Raw genomic sequence first — 5,574 nt, 5'->3', positions numbered from 1 at the left:
TTTGTTATCCCCGTGGAAATATCACGTGTGGAAGCCTGGTTGCGACAAAAGCAATCCAGGCTGGTCTATTGCACCTAAATGGTTAATTCAAGCCACGCTTACCAGTTCTCCTTGCCGCGGAAACCGTCTACAGTGACTGTCAGTGACGCGAGACTATGTGTGGTAACTCAAGAGTATTTTTTGCTGTTATGGCCGTGGAAAGAAGTTCTTGTGATGAAGCCTGGTTGTAACAAAAGCAATCCAGGCTGACAGTAAATGTATCACTTGAAGAATTAAGGCTCTGTTAAGTCATACCCACAGTAGAGTAATCACACGTGTTCCCAAGTTGATAATTCCTTCTTTTAGAAGATTAATTTTATTACAGCGTGAACGTGAGTGATCATATATCCATGCAAATTGTAAATCATTGTATGGAAGCTTGACAAATAATTGTAAGTGCAATTATCTGCCCGTATCTGTGATCCTATCGTATTATTACTAAAGGTAATGACTGATTGGTTATGACAAAGTATAACCAAAAACTGAGATAGATGTTGGAAATTAATGGAATTCATTAAATCATCATTCATCAAGTATAAATCATGGAATGTCGAGTGGTGGAGTGAACTTCTACGTACATATGCCATAATCTCCTGTAGGTACCAGTGTGAAGGAATCGAACTCTACGGAAAGAAATAAGACATATTATTATTTATATATAATATAATCCACTCCTACTACCACCGATCCACCTAAAACCATGACAAATACCAAGAGCCACACACACACACACACACACACACACACACACACACACACACACACACACACACACACACACACTGTGAGCCGGACATGGATCAGTAGCAACACCCGTATATATGAACAGAGAAATCCTTGTATATAATTAGTATTTTCTTGAAACATAAACATACTCTAAACGACCATTAGGATTTTTTTTTCGAACCAGCCGACACGTAACGATTAAAAACTGGTAGTGAGAACACCTCTCTCGTACTAAGGACATTGTCAGTGAGATCAGGAAAGACAGGTATTAAAGATAATGTGGGCATAAAGGTTATTGATAATACTGAAGTTTTTAATACACGGATGTTTTAAACCAAGAGACCCAAGGAGGGGAGGGAGAGAGGAGGAGAGGGAGGGAGGGAGAGAAGAGGAGGAATGGGGGGGGGACAGGTTAGTAGATGTGATAGAGGCTGTTTTGATGTGGGTTTTCCCTTTCTCGTGACAGTAGTGGGAGGGGGAGGAAGGGGAAGAGGCAGCCACAACCTTCTCCCCACTACACACACACAACACACGCACACACACACACACACACACACACACACATGCACACACACACACATACACACCCACACGCACAAACACACGCACACAAACATGCACACACACACAAACACACACTACTACTACTACGACTACTTGCTGTCACTCGGAAACGAGTATGACGATCATCCAGCTTATGATACAATGATATGAGTTATTAAGGATGGTCACCTTCGATGGTGAGCCCTGAGGTGACTAAAGAGTTCGATACGGGACCGACAGTGCCATCCACAGATGTTGCACGTGTGGAAGGCTACATCTAGTGCGGTAAGGGCGGCGGCAGCGTCTTTCTGGCGTTGGCGCTTGTCTGCCTCGGTATGCAGTCAGCGAAGTCGAAATTATTGACACCTTCTTGCGTTGTGCTCCTCCATGCGTAATGGTGTGAAGTGATCGTCTCCCAGGTGAGGGGGGTCAATTTGGCACTTAATCAGGTTTGATTTAAGACTATCCTAATACCTTTTCAATTGCCCGCCAGCGTTACGTTTACTATTCGTTAAGTGACCATAAAGTAGCTGTTTGGCAGTCTTCTGTCGTCCATGTGGGTGACATGGCCAGTCCAGCACAGTTGTTCATGGATAATGGTAACCTCGATGCTCCTACAGTTGGTTTCAGCAATAATACTGGCATTTGTTCTCTTGTCTTCCCAGCGAACTAGGAGGTTGGAACGTAGATTACGTTGGTGTAAGTTTTCAAGTGCCTTGAGGTGTCTCCTGTATGTGACCCATGTCTCGCAGCCATATGGCAAAGGAGGGGAGAACCACTGCTCGATATACGTGCAACTTTGTAAATAATTTCAGCTCCCTACAGCTGAGGATACTGGTACAGAGTCTGCCAAAAGCTTGAGATGCACATCTGATCCGATGTTGAATCTCTTCATCGATGTCCGCGGTGGTGAACAGGTGGGAGCCGAGATACCGAAAGTGGGTAACATTAGAGAGGTGTAGAACCGTTAAGTTGGATGGATGGTGGAGGTGTAGCTGAACCAGGGGCAGGCTGAAAGAGAATCTGAGTCTTACGTACATTCACCTCAAGGCCAAAGTGTGCATACGCATCTCCATTGGTGTTCAGGATCTCCTTTAGGTCGCGTTCAGTGTGAGCGACAAGAGTGAGGTCATCTGCACACTGAAGTTCAGTAATGGAAGCTGCCGACACATTTGTTCCTGCGTGGAGTCGTCTTATGTTGAAAAGACCTTTCATCCGGTACTCGATGTCCACCCGCCGGCTAAATTTGCACTGGCACGATTAAGGAAGGCAGCCAAGAAAATGGAAAAGAGAGTTATTGCCAGTGTACATACTTGTTTTACCCCCGTTTGGATGGGGAAGTACTCAAACTGGGTGCCATTGTGCAGGACACTGCCATTCATGCCATCCTGGAGTTGCCTCACAATGGCAACGATAGAGGCATCTATAGGAGCTCGGGGGATTTCCTCCTTTTACCAACTATATTCCAGGAGAGAGTGGAGCCGGCTGGTGAGCAGAGGTCCTCCTACTATATTCACCTCGGCTGGAATTCCACCAGGCCCTAAGGGCTTTGTTATTTTTCATCTGTTTGATGGCAGTAGCTACCTCACCCAGGGAAGGATGATAGCTGAGGTAGGTCAGCTCTGGATGTTGAGGGACCGACTGGGTAGTCAGGACATCCACATCTATGTTTTGGTTGAGCAGTGAATGGTAGTGCTCTTTCCAGGGCTGTAGGATGCCTTCTTCGTCTTTAATTAAGGAGTTGCCGTCGGATGAGCGGAAAGGGTCTGCTCCATGAGTTATTGGCCCTTGATATGTTTTAGTGGAATAGAAAAATTCGCATATCTTGTGTTGAGTTGCAAGTTTTTGTGTTTTACATGCTTTATTTTTAAACCAGTCGTTCTTTAGATTGTGAAGCTCGCGCTGGGCCGCCGCTTTCTTCTTATGGAAAGCATCAGCTTTGGTTAGAGACTGAGGGTTGTTCTGTCAGTCAGTTAAAGCAGCCCATTTATCATCGACGAGTACATTCATTTCCGGATCATTTTCAACAAACCAGTTCTGATGTATTCTTTCGATCTGGCCAAGGGTCTCTCTGCAGGTTTTTATCATGACAGTGTCGAGAATACCCCATTTGGCACTGGGATTTGGGTTGTTTGTTGCCAGGTTGTTTATCAGCCTATATGCAAGCTGCTCTCTGAAGGTATGTGCTACCGCTGGATCCTCCAGAAGGTTAGTGTTAAAACCTCTTCGGGATGCTTGCTGCCTTCGTCGTTTTGCGGTGACGTTAAGTGAATTCTTGGCTCTGACGAGCCGATGATAAGTGTCACAGTGGTCTGAGCCACTTATGGCTCAGGTGATGAAGACATCTCAGCATCTTGGCAATCTCTTTCTCTGACAATGATGTAGTCAATGAGATGCCAGTGTTTGGATCGTGGGTGTTGCCACAAACCGTTGAACTTGTCGGCCTGCCTAAACAGGGTATTGGTGATAGTGAGGTTGTGTGCAGCACACTTGTTGAGAAGAAGTAGGCCGTTGTGATTACACATGCCTACTCCATTTCACCCTCTGATTCCCTGCCAAATGTCAGCATCTCTTCCAACTGTGGCATTAAAGTCACCTAGGAGCACAACTTTATCTTCTCTAGGGATAGGGATTATGACTGTCAAGTTCGGCGTAAAAGGCCTCCTTGATGTCATCCTCTGCATCCAGTGTTGGGGTATATGCACTGATAAAGAAGGCATGACGTGAGTGATTCAGTGGGACTCGGAGCATGATGAGGCGCTCGTTGATCCCAACAGGCATTTCAGTTAGACTATGTAGGATACAGTGGCGGATGGCAAAGCAGCTCCATAAATGCCATTTCTCTCTGCAGCAGGCTTACCCTTCCATAAGAAGGTATAGCCAGACCTCTGTTCTGTGAGTCGACCCTCATCTGCAAGCCGGAACTCACTAATGGCTGCTATGTTGATGTTATACCGAGCCAGCTCTTTTGCTACAAGGGCGGATCGTCTTTCAGGACGCTTATTTGTGCCTGTATGCAGAAGGATCCTGACATTCCATGTAGCGAACATAAGAGGTTGTATAGTTTGTTTTTGTTTTGATCTGTGATAATGATTGTGTTTTCGATCGAATAAGGATGACCTTAGTGGGTGCGGTTGCCCAGTCAGGTTGGTTCTTTAGGCAGGCTATGTTTAGGGTACCTTTTCTAGCTCCCTCCCCATGTGGAGTGAGCAGATTGGTTCTTCGAAAGGGCTGCTCAGTCGCACAGGCAGGACCGGATTGCACTGCTTCCTAGATCCCAGTGTATAAACGACCATCTTATCTATGCCGCCCATGTACAGAGTTGTGACTAGAGATTCCCGACAGTCATCTCTGCCTGTCCCCTTCACCACTCGTCCATCGCCATAGGATTTTGGGGGGTTTTGATGATAATGAGAATTATGATGAGTGGGATGATGGCTGCACGTGAATTGATTTATGTGGTGAGACAGGAGCGCAGGCTGCAACCACACTTCTTGGCTCTCCCTTTTCTTGATCCAGTGGTGCAAGTATTGAAACGACTGGGGAGAGGGAGAGATGCAATGCAATAGCCCAGTTTGTTGAGTTCTGCCTTTCCATCATGCATTGCCTTTGTCCACCTGTGTAATAGTTGGGTTCCCATGCTGGTCACCTTTCCACTTATACCGCCATTGGGGTCTTACTGGAGCTCTGTAAGCATGTCTGTCTGATGCGAAGCTCCACCCCAAATTTTTCACTCGGGGTTTACTCCCATAGCCTTATACCTACCAAGGGTTAATCTGTAAGGCAGCAGGGCAGTGGTTGGTAGGTACCAGGACGTGTCCACATGCCAGTGAGCCTACGTGCAATCCCTCTGCTGGGGCCCACTGCTGCTCCGAGATCCCCTGGAGGTCGAGCCTGGCCTACGAGGCACCTAGTTACCCACCCAGTTACCGTGTGTTGCCATAAGGAGGCTGTTAGGTTTTAAATGCAAGAAAGTGGTTTTCTTATCGTAGAACTCAGATACCTTCACACTGATTACTCAATACGTAGAATTTCACTCTGCTTCCGGCATTCAACGCGTTGTGTACTTGATAAATGATTTCATGAATTCCATTAACTTCCAACATCCATCTAAGTTATTGGTTATACTTTGTCATAACCAATCAGTCGTTACCTTTGGTAATAATAATAATAATAATAGAGGGGTCACAGATAATTGCACTTACGTTTATTTGGCACAATTCCATACACTGGACTTGTAATTTGCATGGATAGGTCAGTCACTCA

The sequence above is a fragment of the Homarus americanus genome, unplaced genomic scaffold (genome assembly GCF_018991925.1).
Source record: "Homarus americanus isolate GMGI-L3 unplaced genomic scaffold, GMGI_Hamer_2.0 scaffold32929, whole genome shotgun sequence".
NCBI classification, from domain to species: domain Eukaryota; kingdom Metazoa; phylum Arthropoda; class Malacostraca; order Decapoda; family Nephropidae; genus Homarus; species Homarus americanus.
Note: the sequence above shows the minus strand (reverse complement) of the source record.